This window comes from Rhinatrema bivittatum, chromosome 3, assembly GCF_901001135.1.
Source record: "Rhinatrema bivittatum chromosome 3, aRhiBiv1.1, whole genome shotgun sequence".
Taxonomy (NCBI): domain Eukaryota; kingdom Metazoa; phylum Chordata; class Amphibia; order Gymnophiona; family Rhinatrematidae; genus Rhinatrema; species Rhinatrema bivittatum.
The window spans coordinates 317,599,666-317,625,865 of record NC_042617.1 but is presented as its reverse complement, the minus strand read 5'-3'; positions in this window follow the sequence as shown (position 1 = coordinate 317,625,865).

Below are 26,200 nucleotides of genomic sequence, written 5' to 3'. Positions count from 1 at the left end.
TAGAGAAGTCACTTATCCGGATAGTCGGTGGGTGGGTAGCGCTACTTATCTTGCTAAGTTAAACAGCTAAGTAGTGACTTCTATGCTGATATTCAGCGCCATAAACCACTTAGCTGGGTAAGTTATATTTGGCTAAGTTACTTACCCAGATAGCTTTAATTATTGACTCCATTATTTTTATAGTGTGCTATCATTTTTATATTATTAACTTATATATGATTATTATTGCATTTGCAATCCTCCTTTGCAAATAATACTCCAAAGGATGGCTGATTTAAGGCTGCAATTAGGCTTCCCAGGGTCATCATTGTTGTCGTTGTTTGTTTCTTACTTGCTTTTGTGACTGAAGGACACCACAATGCAAAAAGATTAATATGCAAAGACACAAGAAGAACGGAGACACGGTGTTTAAATATGTCATGCCTAGCAGCAAGAATAGGAGGCATGAAGGCTGAGAGCAGTTCTGCTATGTCATGCCAGGCTCTGTAAAGACCCTGAGCTCTATTCCAGCTTCTGTCTGAACGCTGCTCTAGTTGGTGTAATTGACAGAAGGCTGAGACTTGAGCTTCTGTAGTGAGCTTACAATCTATTGGGAATCCCAAGCTACTAAACTGATGACTGAAGGCAGGGCTGTCCCTTCAAAGAGCCTCTTGGTAGAGGGGTTGTGTAAGCACTGAATCATGCTTGCGAGAAGATTCTGCAGATCCCTGTGGAAGTCCACAGTGGTCAGCATGGGGAGGGCGGGTGATAATGATGGTCTGGGGGCAGGCTACAACTGGGCCTCTAGGCGACTGATTTACAATCAGCGGTGCTAGCACCATGTAAAGGTCAAGGAGTATCATCAGGGCTGCGGGTCCACGATCCATGCATAATCCGTGTTCGTCAGTACGAAAATGCGGCCTGGAAGGGATGCAGACCACTGATGATCTGCGGGTGCTCGGAGAGCTCTGTCAGGACAGCCTTTTCAACGACTGTGCCTAGAGATGGTAGAATTGAAACTGGTCGGTACTTCCTGAGCTCACTCGGGGTTCAGGTTCGGTTTCTTTAAGGTTGACCTATTGCTTTTTTTGTAAGCAATATGGCTGGTGTCCTTCAGCCGATGAAGTGCCTTGAAAAGTAAAATTAAATCTGCTCACTCCTTTAAAAAGGCTTTTGAACTTTGCTTGCTCTTGAAAGATCTGACTGACACACACACACACACACACACACACAAACACACACACACACACACACAGAGTGGTACTGCTGCGGGTGCATTGTGAGCGAGCTCTTATGCTGATAATGAAAGAGTTACAGTCTCTATCCTTAGAGACCCTACATTAGCTCCATCCAGAGCTGGCAGCCGCACACACACACACACACAGACACACACACACACCAGAAGCCATACACACACCCCCACACACACACACACACACCCCCACACACACACACACACCAGAAGCCATACACACACACACACACACACACCAGAAGCCGGCTCTGTGCTGACAAACGCCGTCCATCCACCTTTGCATTGCCTTCCTGTGGGAAAACTTGCTCACGGCAAAGAAATCAAAACGATAAAAAGAGGAAGGGCTGTGAAAAGCTGTCTACTTGGTAGTTTCAGGCGTGCGGTTTCAGCTCAGCTGACTCTTGCAAGCCTTGCAGAAGGCCTGCCCATGCAGCGTCCAGCAGCACGCGTGGCACCGAGCCCTGGCCCCGTCTAACCACCGCTGCTGTGGCTGGATACTCTTGTCTTAGAGACCAGAGCCAGAGCCGCTGGGAGGAAGGAGGAGGCAGGCCTGGCACTGTGCTGAGGCTTTGCACTCTGTCAGGAAAGGTGAAGGCACCGCTGACAGGGCACACGTAGATAACGTTTTTATCCTGGGGGACAATAAAAGAAGTACCGGTCTGCCTGCTCATCTCCTTGTCCGCTTCTGCAGCAGACACATTCCCAGACTTAAACATTGTTCCGACGCCTGTGCCAGGCCTGCAGCCCTCCCCCGTGCTAGCACCAAACTTTGTAATAATAATTCAGACGGCCAGTGAGCTCTTCCTGGAAACCGCTGGCCAGGCAGGGTTACAGCCCTGCCTGCTTCCCCGCCATTGGGGCAGATTTTCAAAGGGTTACGCGCGTAACTTACGCGCATAACCCCGAGAAAGTGCCCCTGCACGAGCCGAGCCTATTTTGCATAGGCTCGGCGACGCGCACAAGCCCCGGGACGCGTGTATGTCCCGGGGCTTGAAAAAATGGGCGGGGAGTGGGCGGGCCGGGGGTGGGCCGGGGGCGGGACCAAGGCCTCCGGCACAGCGGTCGTGCCGGGGGCTCGCGTGACGGCACTCGGCCAGCGCGCGCAACCTACGCCTGCCCGGAGGCAGGTGTAAATCAAGAAACAAAGGGCCAGATTTTATAACATGCACACGGGCGTAGATTTGTGCGCGCAACCCGGCGAACACAAATCTACACCCGATTTTATAACATGTGCGCGCAGCCACGCGCACATGTTATAAAATCCGGGCTCGGTGCGCGCAAGGGGGTGCACACTTGTGCATCTTGCGTGCGCCGAGCCCTAGGGGAGCCCTGATGGCTTTCCCCGTTCCCTCCGAGGCCGCTCCGAAATCGGAGCGGCCTCGGAGGGAACTTTCCTTCTGCCTCCCCACCTTCCCCTCCCTTCCCCTATCTAACCCACCCCAGCCCTATCTAAATCCCCCCTACCTTTGTTCCTTGATTTACGCCTGTCTCTGGGCAGGCGTAGGTTGCGCGCACTGGCACTGTGCCGGAAGCCTCGGACCCGCCCCCGCCCTGCCCCGCCCCTCCCCCGGCCCGCCCACTCCCCACCCATTTTTTAAAGCTCCAGGACATAAGTGCATCCCGGGGCTTGTGCGCGTCACTGAGCCTATGCAAAATAGGCTCGGCGCACGAAGGGGCACTTTCTCGGGGTTATGCGTATAAGTTACACGTGTAACCCTTTGAAAATCTGCCCCAAAGGTAGGGGGGGATTTAGATAGGGCTGGGGGGGGTGGGTTAGATAGGGAAAGGGAGGGAAAGGTGGGGGGTGCAGTAGGAAAGTTCCCTCTGAGGCCGCTCCAATTTCGGAGCGGCCTTGAAGGGAACAGGGAAAGCCATCGGGGCTCCCCTAGGACTCGGCGCGCGCAAAGTGCACAAGTGTGCACCCCCTTGTGCGCGCCGACTCCGGATTTTATAACATGCGCGCGGCATTGCGCGCACAAATCTGCATGTTATAAACTCTGGCCCAATATGTTCTACCCTCCACTGGGCCAGGACTCAGGAGCATAGGGAGCAGCCTTCGGCCTGGTCAGAGTGTCTCAGCAGCATGTGACACACTGCCAGCCAATGAGATGGCCATTTCCCGAGTCAGTGCGTCATGGAGACCGTGCAGGCAGCCAGAGCGTCTCTGCATGAACCTGGGGCTGATGAATCAGGGGAGGCCATACAGGGCTGTGAGCTGGTTACCAGAAAAGCAGCCCCAGGACAGGCCCTGCTGCGGCCTGTGCAAGAGAAGAGGAGGCCAGAGGAGCAGACCCCAAAAGTAGAGCACTCAACTCGAAGCAGCACTGCAAGAGCCATGAGAAGCTCAGGAGTCCAGATTGTCACAAGAAAAGAGGGAGGTTCGCCAGCCCCATGAAGAAAGGGCTCACCCCAGAGGTTCATGGATCATTGCAGTCACAATGCAATTTACATATTTCCGGTCTAATACCATTTCATTTCGAAGATGAAATTGCATTGGTTTTTCTTTACTTTAGTTTTGAAAATAAAGGCTCCTGAAGTAAAAGAAAAACACTCTGGGGCCGATGCAATAAAGTGCGTTCACCCTAGCGCACAGGTTAACCTGCGGTTGGACGTTTGGGACACGCTAGATCAGCACCCGATGCAATAAGGGGATTATTATGTCCAACACACACATCCAAACAAATGCATAGCTAATAGCGCTCATCACATGTAAATGCTAAAAAAAAAAAAACCCGCCGGCCGATCAACGCACCAGTTCTAACATGCAAATTTAACGGCAGCCCTAGAGCTGATCTTAAGTCTTACCGCTAGTCAAAGGCACATGAAAAAACAAAAAGTACCTGATCTCTGTGGTTCCTACAACTTAGTATCCTTGTGATACTAAGTTTCACTGCTTGCAGTGCTTAAAATTAGGGAAAAATGGAAGGGCTGAATTAAAAAAAAATATTCCTGGATGCAGACTATTCACGCTGCAGGCGTGCGTGTATATTGTACGTGTGCGTTATCTGTGATGCTCGCACTGAGCGCCCGTTTTCCTGGCCCGCGCCCAGCCACGCCTCCCGGGCGCCTGATGCTCTCAAGTGCTAGGGATACAGTTTTAGCTGAGCGCGCCCTCTTTAATTTGGCAGCTCGTTAGAACCTAGCATCGCGCGCCCGGGAGAGGTGGACGTGCGTGCGTTGAAAGAACGGGTGCCCGGATTGGACGCACGTTATTACGCACGGGATACTGCATCGGCACCTTTATTGTTGCCAATCCAGGCACCCTGATGTCTCCCTCCATGAAAGCTGCTAGGGCCCCGGGCCTCCCTGGACCCCTCTGACATCCTGAAAAAGGTTGCTGGAGCTGGGGGGTCACCCTGAGCCCTAAGTACCCCTTCCGCGGGGATCCTGGTTAGTAAAATGGACATGAGGGTTTTCCACTCGCCTCCTGCCCCCTCTGACTTCCCTGAGACCAGAACCACAGTGATGTCAAGATGGCGCCATATGCAAGCGACATGGGAGGGGCAGGAGACGAATGGGCACCCATCCTGCCCCTCTCACTAACAAGGACCCCCCCCCCCATGCCAGCAACATTTTCAGGGGGACTGGAAGGGTCCAGGCAGGCCCCATTTCGTTCAGGTATTTTTGGTTTTTGGAGAGTTTTGAAAATGCAAAGAAACTAAACCAAAAATAAACATTTAAGCAAACCAAAACCAGAAAACAAAATATTCAAAACAAAATTTGGGGGGGGGCTGCCCACCCCGACAGTGGGTTTATCTTTGTAATTCTACGCTGCAAGAAAAGGCAGCACTCGGGCCTTCAAGCTTTCGGTGGAAGTGAAACTGAACCAGTTCCTGCCTGGGCCCCACGTTCCAGCCCCCTGTACCTGGCGCCGCCACCCTAAACGCGATTTCTCCTTCTTTGAGCCAGGCACGTAAAGGGAGTTTGCCCGTCAGCCCCCCAGGGCACTGCCACGGGCGAGAGTGTCACTCGGGTCGAGTTTCCGTCCCCCATCACTGGTGTTTGTTCTGCTGGGCTTTTATTTTTCCCCATTTCTGCTGTGGTGGTTTCCCTGTGGCTTTGGGGCTGGGGGAGATTCTGTGGGCTGGCAAGCGGGGGTGGAGAGATTTTATCTATCCCTGGTTCTGTCCAGCAGCCCACAGCTCCTCCAGCCCTCCTCCCCTTCAAACAGGCTGGGTGGAGCTTCTTCGGCTACGGCTTCCCCACTCCCTTGGCGGCAGCTCTCAGTCTCTTCTGCCTGACGGGGACGCTGCGCAAATGAGAAACCTTGCAGGAAAGAAGGTGTCCCCCTTCCCTTCCCCCTTAATTAGGGGAGCGTATATAACAGAATTTTCAAGGAGGATGGATGGTGACATAAATGATACCAAATTCTAAGCAGATTCAAATATAGGGGGTCACGAAATGAAACTCCAGGGAGGACGACTCAGAAGCAACATCAGGAAATATTTCCTTACAGAGAAGGAGGTGGATGCCTGGAATGCCCTTCCGGAATAGGAGGGGAGGACGAAAACAGAGAAAGATTTCAAAGGGGCATGGGATAAACACTGTGGATCCCTAAGGGCTAGAGAATGGGAATGAGAAAAGCATGCAGGGAGGCAACTTGCTGGTGCGGCGGTTACCACCTTAACCAATAAGCCTTCGTACTGTTAATGCACCTCCATCATTGCTCTCCGCTTCAACGGCAGGGGTAACGAGGAATTGGATTCAGACAGCAACCAATGAGAGCCCTGACTGTTACGGTTTGGGGAAACTGATAAGCAAGGGGGTAACCCCCGTGGCGCGGCAGATACTGCCATAAGCTTGCTGGGCAGGCTGGTCCTTTTCTGCCATCATTTCTGTTTTTATGTTTCTATTTGCTTGTTGAACTGTGAAGAAAAGCAGAACTGCTTCTGTTTGTTTCTTGTCACAAATAAAGAAGTTTATGGAAGAATTTGCCAGAATCCAGCTTGAGTCTGTTCTCTCACTACCCCACAGGGAGGTGGGGAGTGCAGGGTACGATTGGAAGATTGTGGGGCAGTGGGTAGTATTGTGTAGAGTTTGTTCTTTGAAATGTAGTAGAATGGAGGCAGGAAGGAACTGTAGGGATGTAGGGCTAAACGTGTAGTGGCTGCTGTCTGTATTCCCTGTAAGAATAGTTATGGCTTGCTTTGGTTACAGAGATTTTATAGGCTTTTCGAAACCACTATTTTTGTGAGCCCTCACTTTAGCTCTTGAAGATTGCCCATGAATCTTGGTTGTAATATCTCTAAGCAGATGAATCTCAATGAGATTATGTACGGAGGACAATATATCGGGAGGATCCATGCGGCTTAGTAAAGTGAAAATGCAAACACTCCCTATTACAACCTCTGAGCTTTCAATCAGGTGTTCATTTTCTATTGCAACAAACCTAAATCATGAGGGTGACCTTGTGACAGATCCTGTACCATATGAACAGTTGAACACACCTATTCCATGCTAGAAGGGCCTTTTACCTGATATCTCTCTTCAGTTCTAAGCTTTTTCTAATCTGTGCTATATATCTTTCTCTTTATACTCTGCACTCTCTCTTACAAATGTCATAGGCTGTTTAGCCGGAGCCCTGCCTCGTTAATGCTTTTCCCTAAAGTTTCCGCTTTACCTTTCGCACTGCCTGATTGTCTGCCCAGGTGGCAGCTTCATAGCTTTAGATATTTTGCACGTCACAGTAAGGTCAATGCATGATATTCTCAGGAACAGCAGCTCTTGTGAAAGGCTAAATAATTTAGATTATAAGATGAAGCTTCAAATTCCCAGCAAGAGGTTTGACAAGATCAAAATGTGTGAAGCTGAGCTTGCATGTTGTCTTTCAGTAAGTTTGAAAAGCACCATGAAACAGACTCCCATATTAGGGTTTACCAGGTTTTTCCAGGTGACCCTCACTTACTACTATCGGAGGGGGAGGCAGCATGCTGGGCTTGGCGGACCTTTAGTCTGAACCTGCACAGCATTTCTTATGTTCTTATGACGCCTTGACAATTCACAGTACTGCTCAAGGGCTAATTGAACCCCTTTATTAGTGCATGTGCTCTCATTTGACCAGGATGGGGAAGCACTACGGAGGAGACCAGAACTACCCTGCATGGGAAGAGATATCTTACAAGAGGTCAAGCTTAATGTTATTATTTGTGATAGTTGTGGGTGGATCCTTGGGCCAGTGGCAGATGACCACGCCCCCAGGGGAAGATCCCTTCAAGCTCAGAGTTGGGAGACAGACACACACTAGTTCTTTCTTTTATTAAACTGTTTTAAGAACCACCAGAGGTGGCAGTAGTGAGCTGGAAGAGCCCGGCTGGGCTGTAGTCCCTCAGGCACTGGAACAGCGATCCCAGGATGGCAGAGCTGTAGAGAAACTGAGATAGTGAGTAGGCAGAGCATGCAGAGTTCAGGAGCAGAACCTTGATGGTAACACTCACACAATAGTCTCTTGGAACAGCCCTGGAGCTGAAATGAAGTAGGCCCTCGAGGAACGAGTACTTGGTTCCAGGGAAAGCTCTGAGAGAGAGATGGTAACTCACTGGTGTTGTAGGCACCGGTGACTTCCTGGCAGAAGTTATTCGGTAGTAGGTCCGGGAATGTGGGCCCTCGAGGAGCGAGTACCGGTTCCAGACTGCGATCTGAAAAGCAAAAGAGAGAGCGAGGCCCCCGAGGAGCGGGTACCCCTGGTAAAGTCCGAGGAGGCAGAGTAGCAAGGGAAGTGGAGAGCGAATCCCATCCGCAGCGATACCTGGAGGCAGCTAGGTAGGAAACCCTTTGCTAACTCGATTAGCTAGCAAAACAAGAGACCTTAAATATTTGGTGATGATGATGCCATCTCAGGAGGACGCCCCTGAGGTTCGAGCCGCAGCTGGTACTTGAGTTGGGGCCGCGCGCGTGCCCCTAGGCCTCAGGAGAAACATGATGGAAGGCAGCGTCTAGCCAGTCCGGGAACGCCGGAGGAGGTCGGCAAGATGACACCGCGGCAGCCAAACTTCCAATGACAAAGAGGGAGTCGCCAAAGAGAAGGTGGGCAGAGTGGAGACGTCGGGCAGCGATGGTCGCAACACTTAATGATTGGCATTGGGGCTTTATCCTTGATAGTATGGACAGAGATAACTGGATGGGCAAGTCAATTATTTTCTGCTCTCATCCACTAGTATGTCACTGTGTTTTCTATATATGCATGTGTCTTATTCTTTGAGAAAGATTGAATTTACCAAACACACTGCACATGTGTAAATTGCTTGCCCATCACTTGTGCTGGCTTTATTGAATGCCACAGACTAGGAATAACTTATATAAGGAATAAAACAATATAATTATTATAATCAATTTTATTTCCTAACAATTATGGTATTACAAAAAAGTCATAAAAAATACATAACATATACACAAAGGGTTTACCATCCAAAATCCGGATATCATTCACACAATCACAATCATATCAATCACACCAAAAACATCAAATACTCATACTCAGTCAAATAAAAAACACTAATCCAAATCTCAAATCCCAATACCAGCATGTTTCATGAAAACAAGAGCTTTTCAGGAAGCAATTCGACGCAAAAATGTAATATAATATTAGAACTTTGCCCATGAAGATATAAAGGTGTAAGTTTGTTCTTACGATAAAATCATAAACATATCAATGTAGCTAGCATAGATGGTCCTCCACAACCAGGGTGACTACATGAAGATCTCCAATCATCAATCCTGGCCGACAATATATACAATTTGTATAATGACCCACAATCTTCTCACAAGGTTCTGTATCTGGAAGTTACATCCTTTTATGAATCGATCAACTCAAGGTACTGAAAATTCAACAACGCCGCCAAACAGCTACGCCATGTTTCATTTGTGGACCCCCAAAACAAATAGAGGATACCCTCAAATTTAAAAAAAAGTTTTGTCTCGTTCTTTTATGTTTCCCATTCAAATGTATGGCCCATTCAAGTCTACTGTATGGTTTACTAAGCAAACAGCAGATACAGATAGGGACTAAGTGGTAACTATAGCAACCAACTCTTGTCTGTATGACACAACCTCAACAGAGCCAAGATGGGACAAGTTGGCAAGGAGACTGAATGGAGGACAAATCACAATGAAGCATCTTTTTTAGCTTGCCTACAACTTCCACTTGTGTCAAGTGATTCTCACATCCTCCCACTAAAGGACTAAGCATATGCAAAGAAATTCCATTTGCTCTGTTGGTTTTTGCAGAGGAGGATCTCTTTTCAGAAGTTCTCTGAGAATTAAAGAACAGCTTTAAAAAAGTAGACATTGGCAAAGATTTTTTTCTGATCTTCTCTGCTGCAGCCAGTGGTTTCTCACTCACTGACAAAGACCGAAGCAGTGGCACTGCTTTCTGTGTTCAATGGGGACAGGGTTGGACTGGAGTGAAGCTTGAAGCAGATCCAGTGCCAATGAAGACTGATTCTTGTCTCTGTCTGACACAGCACACTTAGGGGCAGTTTTCAAAGGCTACGTGCGTAACATATGAAAATCTGCCCCTGCGCACGCCGAGCCTATTTTGCATAGGCTCAGCGGCGCGCGCAAACCCTGGTTCGCACGTATGTCCCGGGGCTTCGAAAAAGGGGTGGGAAGGGAGCAGGTCCGGGGGCATGGCGGCAGTTTGGGGGCAGTCTGAGGGTGGGGCCAAATCCCCCGGCACAGCAGCCTGTGTTGGGGGATGGCGAGCTGGTGCTCGCAAGTTACGCCTGCCTCGGGCAGGCATAACATTTGAAATAAAAGTAGGGGGGACGATTTAGTTAGGGCTGGGGGGTGGGTTAGATAGGGGAAGGGAGGGGAAGGGAGGGGAGCTGGGGGGGGTGGCCAAAAAAAGTTCCCTCCAAGGCCACTCTGATTTCGGAGCGGCCTTGGAGGGAATGGGGAAAGCCATCGGGGCTCCTCTCGGGCTTGGCGCGTGCAAGGTGCACATGTGTACACCCCCTTGCGCGCGCTGAGCCCGGATTTTATAACATGTGCACGGCAGCGCACGCATGTTATAAAATCAGGCGTAGATTTGTTCGTGCCAGGTTGCGTGAACAAATCTACGCCCGCGCATAAGTTTTAAAATCTGCCCCTTAATGTATCTGAGTGAAGAGCAGTTTATCTGACTGAAGTGAAGAGAAGCAAAGCCTTACCAGCCTTTTTTGTTATTTTTCTAACAATTTTTTGTGTGTGCAATAAGAGTCAGTCAGCAGTACACATATATAGACTGTATCTGTGTCTGTGTATGTGACAGAGGCATTTTTGCACACTATGAGGGATATCCCAAAAAAGACACTTGAGTTTGTGTACTAGCAAGCTGCTAACTCTGTTGGATTGATGGCTCTGTGCTTGCTAAGCATTGTGACAGTTACACTCATTCAGTACTAGAGTGGTACTGTAAGTACTGGTACAGTAACAATAAATTATATTGTGATAAGAAAACCCCCAGTAAGTACTTCAAATTCCATCATGCTACTGCAAGGATAGGGCAGAGGATGGAATGACAGGGGTAGAGGATTGGGAGTTGCTGCAGAGTCAGCCCAGCCTCTGAGACGTACAAGCAGTACTAAGAACATAAGAACATAAGAAAATGCCATACTGGGTCAGACCAAGGGTCCATCAAGCTCAGCATCCTGTTTCCAACAGTGGCCAATCCAGGCCATAAGAACCTGGCAAGTACCCAAAAACTAAGTCTATCCCATGTTACCATTGCTAATGGCAGTGGCTATTCTCTAAGTGAACTTAATAGCAGGTAATGGACTTCTCCTCCAAGAACTTATCCAATCCTTTTTTAAATACCGCTATACTAACTGCACTGACCACATCCTCTGGCAACAAATTCCAGAGTTTAATTGTGCGTTGAGTAAAAAAGAACTTTCTCGATTAGTTTTAAATGTGCCCCATGCTAACTTCATGGAGTGCCCCCTAGTCTTTCTACTATCCGAAAGAGTAAATAACCGATTCACAGCTACCCTTTCTAGACCTCTCATAATTTTAAACATCTCTATCATATCCCCCCTCAGCCGTCTCTTCTCCAAGCTGAAAAGTCCTAACCTCTTTAGTCTTTCCTCACAGGGGAGCTGTTCCATTCCCCTTATCATTTTGGTAGCCCTTCTCTGTACCTTCTCCATTGGTTCTGGAAGCCAAATTTAGGCTCTTAGGTAGAAAGATTAAATCCAGAACCTCCAGGGTAGCATTCTCTGAAATGCTCCCTGTTCCACGCGCAGGTCACCAGAGGCAGGCAGAGCTCCGGAGTCTCAATGCGTGGATGAGACGATGGTGCAAGGAAGAGGGATTCAGTTTTGTTAGGAACTGGGGAACCTTTTGGGGAAGGGGGAGTCTCTTCCGAAGGGATGGGCTCCACCTTAACCAGGGTGGAACCAGACTGCTGGCGCAAACCTTTAAAAAGGAGATAGAGCAGCTTTTAAACTAGAACAAACGGGAAAGCCGACAGTCGCTCAGCAGCGCATGGTTCGGAGAGATGTATCTTTAAAGGATACTAATGATGCATTAGAATTAGGGCATCCCGACAGTGAGGTTCCAATAATTAGAAAAGTAGTCCAAGTGCCTGTAACTAAAAACTCACCTGAGCTAAAAAATTCTAACTTATCCCTATCAATTAAAAAGCAGAATAAAAATACAATCAAAAAACAAACTTTGAAATGTTTGTATGCTAATGCCAGAAGTCTAAGAAGTAAGATGGGAGAATTAGAATGTATAGCAGTAAATGATGACATAGACTTAATTGGCATCTCAGAGACATGGTGGAAAGAGGATAACCAATGGGACAGTGCTATACTGGGGTACAAATTATATCGCAATGACAGAGAGGAGCAGTCGGGAGGAGGTGTGGCGCTTTATGTCCGGGATGGCATAGAGTCCAACAGGATAAACATCCTGCATGAGACTAAATACAAAATTGAATCTTTATGGGTAGAAATCCCTTGTGTATCAGGGAAGACTACAGTGATAGGGGTATACTACCGTCCACCTGGTCAAGATGGTGAGATGGACAGTGAAATGCTAAGAGAAATTAGGGAAGCTAACCAAATTGGTAGTGCAGTAATAATGGGAGACTTCAATTACCCCAATATAGACTGGGTAAATGTATCATCGGGTCACGCTAGAGAGATAACGTTCCTGGATGGAATAAATGATAGCTTTATGGAGCAATTGGTTCAGGAACCGACGAGAGAGGGAGCAATTTTAGATCTAATTCTCAGTGGAGCACAGGACTTGGTGAGAGAGGTAACGGTGGTGGGGCCACTTGGCAATAGTGATCATAATATGATCAAATTTGATTTAATGACTGGAAAAGGAACAGTGTGCAAATCCAAGGCTCTCGTGCTAAACTTTCAAAAGGGAAACTTTGATAAAATGAGAAAAATTGTTAGAAAAAAACTGAAAGGAGCAGCTACAAAAGTAAAAAATGTCCAAGAGGCGTGGTCATTGTTAAAAAATACCATTCTAGAAGCACAGTCCAGATGTATTCCACACATTAAGAAAGGTGGAAAGAAGGCAAAACGATTACCAGCATGGTTAAAAGGGGAGGTGAAAGAAGCTATTTTAGCCAAAAGATCTTCATTCAAAAATTGGAAGAAGGATCCAACAGAAGAAAATAGGATAAAGCATAAACATTGGCAAGTTAAATGTAAGACATTGATAAGACAGGCTAAGAGAGAATTTGAAAAGAAGTTGGCTGTAGAGGCAAAAACTCACAGTAAAAGCTTTTTTAAATATATCCGAAGCAGAAAGCCTGTGAGGGAGTCAGTTGGACCGTTAGATGATCGAGGGGTTAAAGGGGCACTTAGAGAAGATAAGGCCATCGCGGAAAGATTAAATGATTTCTTTGCTTCGGTGTTTACTGAAGAGGATGTTGGGGAGGTACCCGTAATGGAGAAGGTTTTCATGGGTAATGATTCAGATGGACTGAATCAAATCACGGTGAACCTAGAAGATGTGGTAGGCCTGATTGACAAACTGAAGAGTAGTAAATCACCTGGACCGGATGGTATACACCCCAGAGTTCTGAAGGAACTAAAAAATGAAATTTCAGACCTATTAGTAAAAATTTGTAACTTATCATTAAAATCATCCATTGTACCTGAAGACTGGAGGATAGCAAATGTAACCCCAATATTTAAAAAGGGCTCCAGGGGCGATCCGGGAAACTACAGACCGGTTAGCCTGACTTCAGTGCCAGGAAAAATAGTGGAAAGTGTTATAAACATCAAAATCACAGAACATATAGAAAGACATGGTTTAATGGAACAAAGTCAGCATGGCTTTACCCAGGGCAAGTCTTGCCTCACAAATCTGCTTCAATTTTTTGAAGGAGTTAATAAACATGTGGATAAAGGTGAACCGGTAGATATAGTATACTTGGATTTTCAGAAGGCGTTTGACAAAGTTCCTCATGAGAGGCTTCTAGGAAAAGTAAAAAGTCATGGGATAGGTGGCGATGTCCTTTCGTGGATTGCAAACTGGCTAAAAGACAGGAAACAGAGAGTAGGATTAAATGGGCAATTTTCTCAGTGGAAGGGAGTGGACAGTGGAGTACCTCAGGGTTCTGTGTTGGGACCCTTACTATTCAATATATTTATAAATCATCTGGAAAGAAATACGACGAGTGAGATAATCAAATTTGCAGATGACACAAAATTGTGCAGAGTAGTTAAATCACAAGCAGATTGTGATAAATTGCAGGAAGACCTTGTGAGACTGGAAAATTGGGCATCCAAATGGGAGATGAAATTTAATGTGGATAAGTGCAAGGTGATGCATATAGGGAAAAATAACCCATGCTATAATTACACGATGTTGGGTTCCATATTAGGTGCTACAACCCAAGAAAGAGATCTAGATGTCATAGTGGATAAGACATTGAAATCGTCGGTTCAGTGTGCTGCGGCAGTCAAAAAAGCAAACAGAATGTTGGGAATTATTAGAAAAGGAATGATGAATAAAACGGAAAATGTCATAATGCCTCTGTATCGCTCCATGGTGAGACCGCACCTTGAATACTGTGTACAATTCTGGTCGCCGCATCTCAAAAAAGATATAATTGCGATGGAGAAGGTACAGAGAAGGGCTACCAAAATGATAAGGGGAATGGAACAACTCCCCTAGGAGGAAAGACTAAAGAGGTTAGGACTTTTCAGCTTGGAGAAGAGACGACTGAGGGGGGATATGATAGAGGTGTTTAAAATCATGAGAGGTCTAGAACGGGTAGATGTGAATCGGTTATTTACTCTTTCGGATAGTAGAAGGACTAGGGGACACTCCATGAAGTTAGCATGGGGCACATTTAAAACTAATCGGAGAAAGTTCTTTTTTACTCAACGCACAATTAAACTCTGGAATTTGTTGCCAGAGAATGTGGTTCGTGCAGTTAGTATAGCTGTGTTTAAAAAAGGATTGGATAAGTTCTTGGAGGAGAAGTCCATTACCTGCTATTAAGTTCACTTAGAGAATAGCCACTGCCATTAGCAATGGTTACATGGAATAGACTTAGTTTTTGGGTACTTGCCAGGTTCTTATGGCCTGGATTGGTCACTGTTGGAAACAGGATGCTGGGCTTGATGGACCCTTGGTCTGACCCAGTATGGCATTTTCTTATGTTCTTATGTTCTTATTATATCTTTTTTCAGATGCGGTGACCAGAAATGTACACAGTATTCAAGGTGTGGTCTCACCATGGAGCGATACAGAGGCATTATGACAATTTCCGTTTTATTCACCATTCCCTTTCTAATAATTCCCAACATTCTGTTTGCTTTTTTGACTGCCGCAGCACACTGAACCATTTCAATGTGTTATCCACTAGGATGCCTAGATCTTTCTTTTTTACTCAACGCACAATTAAACTCTGGAATTTGTTGCCAGAGAATGTGGTTCGTGCAGTTAGTATAGCTGTGTTTAAAAAAGGATTGGATAAGTTCTTGGAGGAGAAGTCCATTACCTGCTATTAAGTTCACTTAGAGAATAGCCACTGCCATTAGCAATGGTTACATGGAATAGACTTAGTTTTTGGGTACTTGCCAGGTTCTTATGGCCTGGATTGGCCACTGTTGGAAACAGGATGCTGGGCTTGATGGACCCTTGGTCTGACCCAGTATGGCATTTTCTTATGTTCTTATGTTCTTATGTTCCTAATATGGAACCCAACATTGTGTAATTATAGCATGGGTTATTTTTCCCTATATGCATCACCTTGCACTTATCCACATTAAATTTCATCTGCCATTTGGATGCCCAATTTTCCAGTCTCACAAGGTCTTCCTGCAATTTATCACAATCTGCTTGTGATTTAACTACTCTGAACAATTTTGTGTCATCTGCAAATTTGATTATCTCACTCGTCGTATTTCTTTCCAGATCATTTATAAATATATTGAAAAGTAAGGGTCCCAATACAGATCCCTGAGGCACTCCACTGTCCACTCCCTTCCACTGAGAAAATTGTCCATTTAATCCTATTCTCTGTTTCCTGTCTTTTAGCCAGTTTGCAATCCACGAAAGGACATCGCCACCTATCCCATGACTTTTTACTTTTCCTAGAAGCCTCTCATGAGGAACTTTGTCAAACGCCTTCTGAAAATCCAAGTACACTACATCTACCGGTTCACCTTTATCCACATGTTTATTAACTCCTTCAAAAAAGTGAAGCAGATTTGTGAGGCAAGACTTGCCTTGGGTAAAGCCATGCTGACTTTGTTCCATTAAACCATGTCTTTCTATATGTTCTGTGATTTTGATCTTTAGAACACTTTCCACTATTTTTCTTGGCACTGAAGTCAGGCTAACTGGTCTGTGTTTCCTGGATCGCCCCTAGAGCCCGTTTTAAATATTGCGGATATTTTAGCCACCCTCCAGTCTTCAGGTACAATGGATGATTTTAATGATAGATTACAAATTTTAACTAATAGATCAGAAATTTCATGTTTTAGTTCCTTCAGAACCCTGGGCTGTATACCATCCAGTCCAGGTGATTTACTACTCTTCAGTTTATCAATCAGGCCTACCACAACTTCTAGGTTCACCGTGATTTGGTTCCTTTCATCTGAATCATTAGCCATGAAAACCTTCTCTGGAATGGGTATCTCCCCAACATCCTCTTCAGTAAACACTGATGCAAAGAAATAGTTGAATGTTTCTGCGATGTCCTTAGCTTCTCTAAGTACCCCTTTAACCCGTGGATCATCTAATGGTCCAACTGACTCCCTTGCAGGTTTTCTGCTTCAGATATTTTTTTTAAGTTTTTACTGTGAGTTTTTGCTCCTCTGCCTACTTCTTTTCAAATTCTCTCTTAGCCTATCTTATCAATGTCTTATATTTAACTTGCCAGTGCTTATGCTTTATCCTATTTTTTTCTGTTGGATCCTTCTTCCAATTTTTGAATGAAGATCTTTTGGCTAAAATAGCCTCTTTTACCTCACCTTTTAACCATGCTGGTAATCATTTTCCCTTCCTTCCACCTTTCTTAATGTATGGAATACATCTGGACTGTGCTTCTAGGATGGTATTTTTTTAACAATGTCCACGCCTCTTACACACTTTTTACCTTTGTAGCTGCTCCTTTCAGTTTTTTCTATTTTTCTCATTTTCTCACAGTTTCCCTTTTGAAAGTTTATTGTTAGAGCTATAGGTTTACTTACTGTCCTCCTTCCTGTCATTAATTCAAATTTGATCATATTATGATCACTATTGCCAAGTGCCCCCACCACCAATACCTCTCTCACCAAATCGTGCTCTACTGAGAATTAGATCTAAAATTATTCCCTCTCTCATCAGTTCCAGAACTAGTTGCTCCATAAAACTGTCATTTATTCCATCCAGGAACTTTATCTCTCTAGCATGCCCTGATGTTTCACTTACCCAGTCAGTATTGGAGTAATTGAAATCTCCCATTATTACTGCACTTCCAATTTGGTTATCTTCCCTAATTTCTCTTAGCATTTCACTGTCCATCTCACAATCTTTGCCAGGGGGATGGTAGTATACTCCTATCACTATACTCTTCCCCAACACACAAGGGATTTCTATCCATAAAGATTTGATTGTGCATTTAGTGTCATGCAGGATCTTTATCTTGTTGGACTCTATACCCTTCCGGACATAAAGTGCCACACCCCTACCAAGTTGATCCTACCTATCATTGTGATATAATATGTACCCTGATATAGCACTGTCCCATTGGCTATCCTCCTTCCACCATGTCTCTGAGATGCATCCAATTATTGTCCTGTTATTACTGTTAAAAATTGAATTACAAATGCTGATTTCTTAATTTTTCTATGACTGTAAGGAAATGTTCTAAGTATGCTTTTGTGTCTTTTGTAGTAATAACCTTTTACCATAAATTAGCAAAAGCAGATTAAAGGTATAATTTGGGTTCATCACGTTCTCTCCTCTTAGCTACCTGTGTAATCAGATCATCATTTCCTGTTTTCTCTTTCTCAGCTTCCTGAGTCGTTAGATCATTATTTCCTGAGTTTCTTGCACAGGTGTATCATCACTTCCCTTTTCTCTTTCATAGCTTCTTGTGTGTAATAGGCACTGCAATACAGCCAGAGCAGGGAGAAGCCACCCAGCTAATCCTCGCCCACTGCATTTCCTGCTTTTCTTAGAGAAATTCAGAGGAGTGCAGGTCTGATTTCATGCAGCTTTACTCATTTAGATAAACTGTAGGTTACATCCCAACTGTTAGGGGCTGCTTTGGCTCTTCAACCCTGTTCTCTTCACAGGACCTTTCTGATCTTAACACAAACATAATTTATCTTATCCTTCTGTCTTCACTAGATTGTAAACTCCACAGAGCAGGGACTGTTTCTTAAATGTTCAGTATAGAGCCACATACATCTGGTCTGCACTATACAAATGCTTAATAGTGGTAGTGTTTAAAAGCCAGCCGGGTTGCACGTGTATTTCCCGTTGTGCACACATCTCAATCGATTTCAAACAGGGGCATGCTCTGAGTGGGGCATGGGCATTCTGGGGCAGGGCCAAGAGATATGCATGAAAATACCTACGCGTCTGGGCACACAGCCAGGTCCAGTGCTGCATAAATTTGCTTCTTCTATGGAGGAGGTGTAACTTAAAAAATAAATAAACAGCCATTTCAGATAGGTTTAAAGGGTCTGTAGGAAATATTAAACCAGGAAGGTTTGGATGAGTAAACTGGTGGAAGAACTGGTGAAACTGGTAATGGGGATTTACGCTCCTAGGCATGGGTCCATTTAAAATTGGGGGTACATGTCCACAGAAGGTATAAAATCACTGTGCCCCCTGGGTGCGTTTCCGTCCCTATATTTTCACTTATATTGATGATGGTAAGTTTTTCTTTTGCTCTATTTTGTTAAAAGAATGTTTATGTATGCTTGTAAGCCCTTTAGTGCAGGAACAGCACTATAGGTGAACAATAAATATTTTTAAATAGAAAAATATATATAAAACAATATTGAAGCAACAAAATTGTTGGGCTTACGAGGTAAGGAGGAGGCATTGTGGGTTAATCTGGACAGAAGGAATGGATCATTTACATTGGTGTAATATACAGACCTCCATCTCAGACAGAGGAGATGAATAGAGATTTAATGGAGGATATTCACAGGATTGATGTGAAAGGGGATTTGCTATTACTAGGGGATTTCAATCTGCTAGATGTTGATTGAAACATCCCGACTGCAGTGTAAGAACATAAGAAGTTGCCATACTAGGTCAGTTCAAGAGTCCATCAAGTCCAGTATCCTGTTTCCAACAGTGGCCAATCCAGGTAACAAGTATCTTCTAGAAGCAGGGAGATCCTGAATTCTCTGCCAGGGAAACTGTTCTGTCAACTGATAACGAAACCCACACAGGAGGGGGTGATACTGGACCTGCTGCTTACCAATAGGAAGAGTATCTCCGATGTTGTAGTGGATGATCATCTGGGATCCAATGACCACTGGATGCTATGGTTCAATATTAGGATGCAAGACAAGAAGATTCATTCTAAGGCAAGGGTCCTAGATTTCAAGAGAACTAACTTTGTTAAAGTGGGGGAGTACTTCAAGGAGTCGTTAGCTGGATGGGAAAATTTAGGGGAAGTAGAAGGGCAGTGGATGAAACTAATCAGAGATGATATAAGGGTAACTAATGTTTTTCTAAAGAAGTCACTGAAAAGGTAAGGGAGAAAAGGTTTGTATTCATAAACTACATGAGATTACAGAAAGAAGAAGACAGAAAAAGAAAGAGGAAGAAAGAGGAAGACAGGTGACAGTATCTGGAAAAGCCAAGAGAAGCTGGAAAAGTAGTCAGGAATGCAAAAATTCAAATAGAAGAAAAAATAGTAAACATGATAAAACAGAGGGACAAGACTTTTTTTTTTTTTTACATATGTTAGGGATAGAAGGAAGTGCAAAAATGACATTGTGAGACTCAGAGGTGAAGTGGAGGAATATGTAGAGGCTGATGAGGAAAAATCAAAATTACTTAAATTTTATTCTGTTGGGTTTCACTGTGGAAGGGCCTGGACCACATAAAATAATCACAAATAAGATTGGGAGTGAGGTAAACCTGCATCGATTTGCAGAACAGTGTTCATGAGGAGCTAACTAAACTTAAAGAGGATAAAGCGATGGGGCCGGATGGGATATACCCGAGGGTACTAAGGGAGCTTAGAGATGTCCTGGCAGCTCCACTGGTGACCTTTTCAATGCTTCCTTAGAGTCCAGAGTAGTCCCAGAGGTCTCGAAAAGGGCGGATGTGGTTCCTATTCATAAAAGTGGAAGTAAGGAGGAGGTTGAGAACTACAGGCCAGTTAGTCTGACCTCTGTGGTGAGCAAACTAATGGAGTCGCTGCTATAACAGAGCATAGTATAATTTTTGGAATCCAAAGGATTGCAAGAACTGAGGCAGCATTGTTTTACCAGAGGTAAACCTTGTCAGACAAATCTGATCAATTTCTTTGATTGGGTGACCAGAGAATTGGATCAAGGGAGAACGCTAGACGTAGTGTCCTTGAATTTCATCAAGGCCTTTGACACGGTTCTGCACAGGAGACTACTTATAAATAGATTGTGCACCCTTGGTTTGGATCCTAGAGTGACTGAGTTAGAAACTGGCTGAGTGGGAGGTTACAAAGAGTAGTGGTAAAATCAGTTTTTTCTGAGGAGGTTGGTGTTACTAGCAGTGTGCCTCATGGATCGGACCTTGGACCGGTTCTCTTCAACATTTTTGTGAGTGACATTACGGAAGGTTGTCGGCAAAGGTTTGCTTTTTGCCAATGATACCAAAATCTGCAACAGGGTGGATAGCCAGGAAAGTGTGGAAACATGAGGAGGGATCTAGTGAAGCTTGAGGAATGGTCTAAGGTATGGTAGCTAAAATTTAATGCTAAAAGTTTCAGAGTAATGCATTTAGGATGCCAAAAAACAAGGGAAAAGTACAGTATTGGAGGTGAAATTCTTCTAAGCTTAAAGGAAGAGCAGGATCTGGGGATAATTGTATCTGATGATCTTAAGGTGGCCAAACAGGTGGATAAAGCAACGGTAGAAGCCAGAAGGATACTTTGCTGCAAAGAGAGAGGAATGGTCAGCAGAAAAAGGGAGGTGATATTGCCCCTGTATAGGACCCTGATGAGACCTCACTTGGAATACTGTGTTCAGTTCTGGAGACCGCAACTTGAAAAGGATATAAACAGGATGGAGTAAGGTCAGAGGGAGGCTACTAAAATGGTCAGTGGTCTTTGTTCTAAAGCATATGGGGATAGACTTAAAGATCTAAAAATGTGAACCCTAGACAAAAGGTGAGATAGGGGAGATAAGATAGAGACATTCAGATATCTCAAAGGTTTCCATGCACAGGAGGTGAGCCTCTTTGAATGGAAAAGAGGCTCTAGAATGAGGGGTCATGTGATAAGGTTGAAAGGGGATAGACTCAGGAGTAATCTTAGGAAATATTTCGTTACAGAGAGGGTGGTGGATGCATGGAACAGCCTTCCAGTGGAGGTGGTAGAGACAAAAACAGTAACTGAATTCAAGAAAGCATGGGATAAGCATGAGAATTATAATGGCAAATTAATTGGACGTTGGGCAGACTGGATAGGCCACACCGTCTTTTTTTCTGACGTTATGTTGCTCTGTTTCTATGCTTCAGTTACTCACACTTTCTGTATCGTAATTGGATAATCACTTCCTGTTTTCTCTTTCTGAGCTCCTTGTGTAATAGGATTGTCAAGTCTTGCCTTGGGACCTCATCTCTTGCTGTCTTCTCTTTCTGAATTTTCTGTGTCATCAGACCGTCACTCCTTCTGGACTCAGCTCTTTTAAGTGTATGAGCTCGGTTTAAGGAAACATAACTTTCATTAGTGTGTCTGATGGACAGTGTACTAATGTCACAATCCTCTGAGGAGGAAACGCTGACAACAGCTTTCCTCTTCTCGTCTGCTCTCATACTGATGCAGAACTTCCTAAACAGCTCGATTCCATATCAGTCTTATATCTGACAAGGTCTGCGTTAGTGTGTCTGAAGAGCTCAGCAGACGCATTTCTATATCTTTCTGTCGTATGTAGGATCACAAGTGTCCCTCAAAGCAGTCATCAGGACCAGGGTCTGTTTAAGGCTCTAGCAATCAGTGCACTCGCCTTGGACCCCCCACCAGTTCTGGGGATCCTTGAGTGGGCCGATTAGAAGCAGTGATGAGATATACAATAGCTCTCACTGCTCCTTGCATTGCATCTGTCTGTGTCATGGTTTTTGCTGCTTCCATTCTGCAGGGCTTTAAAAAAGCCCTGTAGTGGGAATGGAACTGCTTGGCCATGCCCTTCCTGGGGGCCACAAGCAGGCTAGCTGGGAGTAACAATGACAAATAGCTCCCAAAGCACCCTGTGTCACTTCTGTCAACATCACTGTTTTGCTGCAACTTCTACCCTGCGAGGCTCTGACAAAACTGCTTGCTTTGCTGCCCTCAAGGTACATTAATACTTGCCAAACTGGGTCCATCAAGCCCAGCATCCTGTTTCCAACAGTGGCCAATCCAAGTCACAAGTACCTGGCAGGATCCCAAGGGTTAGAAATATTCCAAGCTGCTTATCCCCAGAATAATCAACTCCACCTTAATAATGGTTTATGGATGTTTTCTCCAGGAACTTGTCAAACCTTTTTTGAAATGCAGCTACACTAATAGCTTTCACCACAACCTCAGGCAATGAATTTTAGAGCTTAATTAATCTTTGAGTAAAAATATTTTCTCTTATTAGGTTTTTTTTTAATTTTATTTTTAATGTTTTCAACATTACAAGTAAGAAAACATCTTACTTTCAGAAAGATATAGGAAAGAATGCTTATACATCCAAAAACCAAAAATGTAAAGTAAACAATTAAGTCACTTTTAAGCTTCTTTTCCATCGACATAGGTAATAGTAATGGGGAAAAAACAGAATATAGGAAGAAAATAAAGGTAATACAAACACTTAAAGAAATAGGCATTAATGGGCTCTTCACTTCAAACTTGCTCAGATCTTCTCAACCTAGATGTTAACCAGTGTTAGGGGAGCCATGTTCCTTGAATTTATAAATGATTTCAGTTGCTCTGGGGGAAAAAAATATAAAGGAACCATCACATGAAGAAATCAAACATTTACATGGATATCTTAGTTTAAAAGAATATCCAAGAGATAGAATCTGTGGCTTCAACTTGAGAAACTCACGTCTCCTCTCCTGGGTCACTGGTGTGAAATCCGGATAAACCCGGATTTTTTGCATGTGGAAAATTGCGGAGATATTTTTAAAATATCTACGCATCACATTGCTAACATCATACTCTGATGGAAAAGTTACCAAAAGAGTAGCCCGATCATAGACCTCAGATGTGGAGTTTTCCAAAAACTGTGTCAGGTTCTCTATCCCCCCCAAGTTGATTCTGAGAACTTTTCCATTTAGAGGAAAAAGGCAGAAACAGTAACTTGCTAACAGGCGGAATTTTATCCTCGTCACATTTTAATACACCAACCACTGGCCAGTGGCCAGTGGTTGGTGTTCCACCTTCACGGAGCGGAAGGATGGAGGGCTGCCATCTCCAAATTAAAAAAAGAAAAAAAAACAACAAAAAAACAGGGATGGGTTCATGGGCTATAGGTATTACCAATTATTAGGCTTATTCAATTACCAATTATTAGGCATTTCAATATTAGATGATAGTTAATGTGACTTTCAAGGCATACTTCACTTTCAATGCATATCCAGCATAGCTCTCTGCTGCAACGGCAGCAGAGAGCTATGCTGGATATGCTTCACACATATCCAGCATTGCTTCACACATATCCAGCAGTGCTTCACACATATCCAGCATTGCTCTCTGCTTCAACGGCAGAGAGCTAAGCTGCCGCTTAACCAACTAATCAAACTTAATATTTCACTTGGAAGCAGCTCCATCACTGCTCTCTACATTAATGATGGGGGTGAAAGGGAAATAGAACCTAAGGTTAATAAGAGCCAAGAGAAACAGATAAATATGAGAAAAAAAGAAGTGTGAAGCTTGCTGGGCAGACTGGATGGACCGATTGGTCTTCTTCTGCCGTCATTTTCTATGTTTCTATGTTTCTATAATGTAAGGTAGGAATCTTCTCCTACAATTTTAGGGAAGTTCAGAAACCTAAGATTTAAACGCCTGTTGACATTTTCTAAATACTCAAGTCTCCTTAAGATAGTATTTGAGTCTTTAATTAATTTGGTATTACAGTCCTGTGCTTTTATAGAGGAAGTTTCCAGCTTCTCTAATTTTGTATTTGCTTCAAGGAAATAATTGTCCACTTTTCCCTCTAAATCAGACAACCTTTTCTTCACGTTAACCATTTTTGTCCCTTGGTCTTTGAGAGTGCAGCCAATTCCGGCTACCAAGTCCCACAACGCTTCCAGCATTACCACTGCAGGTTTAGTAGGAGAAACAAAGGACTCACTCTCCATTTCCTTGGAGGTGTCCTTTTCCTCCCCTGCTGGTTTCAAACCGGCAGCCTCCAGGTCTCCACCTCCATCCTGGCTCCCACTCAGAGTTGAAGTCTCGGGCAACTCCCCTGTACCGGCTCCAGCGAACTCCAGCGTCTGTGATGGGGATCTGTGCTGCTTCAGAAACGCTCCTCTCTGGCCCCCACCTTCCAGGGCTGTCACGGTGACCTCATCACCCTGCGACCTGGGTGAGAGAGGTGCTAATATCTTATTAGTTTTAATGTATTGCCTAGTAATTTCATTGTGTGTTCCCTGGTCTTTGTACTTTTCAAAAGAGTAAACAATTGATTAACATTTACTCATTCCATTCCACTCATTATTTTATAGATCTCTATCATATTTCCTCTCAGCTGTCTCATCTACAAGTTGAAGAATCTTAATCTCTTCAGCCTTTCCTCATAGGGGAATTGTTCCATCCCCTTTATCATTTTGGTCGCCCTTCTCTGTACCTTTTCAAATTCTGCTATATCTTTTTTGAGATGTGGTGACCAGAACTGCACATAATACTCAAGATGAAGTCACACCATGGAGTGATATAGAGGCATTATGATATTTTCTGTTTTATTCTCCATTCCTTTCCTAATAATCCCTAGCATTCTATTTGCTTTCTTGGCTGCTGCTGCACCCTGAGCAGAAGATTTCAATGGATTTTCAATGATGACACCTAGATCATTTTCCTGAATGGTAACTCCTAATGTGGAACCTTGTATTGTGTAACTATAATGTGGGTTAATCTTCCCTAAGTGCTTCACTTTGTACTTGTCCACATTAAATTTAATTTGCCATTTACATGCCCAATCTCCCAGTTTTGCAAGGTCCTATTGCAATTTCTCAGAACCCTCTTGGTTTTTAACAACTTTGAATAATTTTGTGTCATCTGCAAATTTAATCACCTCACTTGTTGTTCCCATTTCCAGGTAATTTATAAATATATTAAAAAGCATCAGTCCCAAAACAGATCCCTGGAGCACTCCACTATTTACCTTTTTCCATTGGGAAAATTCACCATTAAGCATTACTCTCTGTTTTCTATCTTTCAACCAGATGGCAATTCACCATAGGACACTGCCCCCCCCCCCCCCCCCCCCATCCCATGACATTAAGGGCTGGATTAACTAATGCCGCAAACTGGTTAAAAGACAGGAAACAGAGAGTAGGATTAAATGGTCAATTTTCTCAGTGGAAATGGGTAAACAGTGGAGTGCCTCAGGGATCTGTACTTGGACCCGTAGTTTTCAATATATTTATAAATGATCTGGAAAGGAATACGACGAGTGAGGTTATCAAATTTGCAGATGATAGAAAAATTATTCAGAGTAGTTAAATCACAAGCGGATTGTGATACATTACAGGAGGACCTTGCAAGACTGGAAGATTGGGCATCCAAATGGCAGATGAAATTTAATGTGGACAAGTGCAAGGTGTTGCATATAGGGAAAGATAACCCTTGCTGTAGTTACACGATGTTAGGTTCCATATTAGGAGCTACCACCCAGGAAAAAGATCTAGGCATCATAGTGGATAATACATTGAAATAGTCGGCTCAGTGTGCTGCAGCAGTCAAAAAAGCAAATAGAATGTTAGGAATTATTAGGAAGGGAATGGTTAATAAAACGGAAAATGTCATAATGCCTCTGTATCACTCCATGGTGAGATCGCACCTTGAATACTGTGTACAATTCTGGTCGCCACATCTCAAATAAATAGGGTGACCAGAAGGTATAGAGAAGGATGAGAAGGGTGAGACGGTACAGAGGACGGCCAAAATGATAAGGGGCCTTATTTTCGTAAGGTACGCCAGAGGCAGTGTACCTTACAAAATAAAGGTAGGGGGGGGGGATTTAGGTAGGGCTGGGGGGCGGGTGAGATAGGAGAAAGGAGGGGAAAGTGGAGAGGCCAAAGGAAAGTTCCCTCCGAGGCCGCTCCGATTTCAGAGCGACCTCGGAGGGAACGAGGAAAGCCATCGGTGCTCCCCTAGGGCTCAGCACA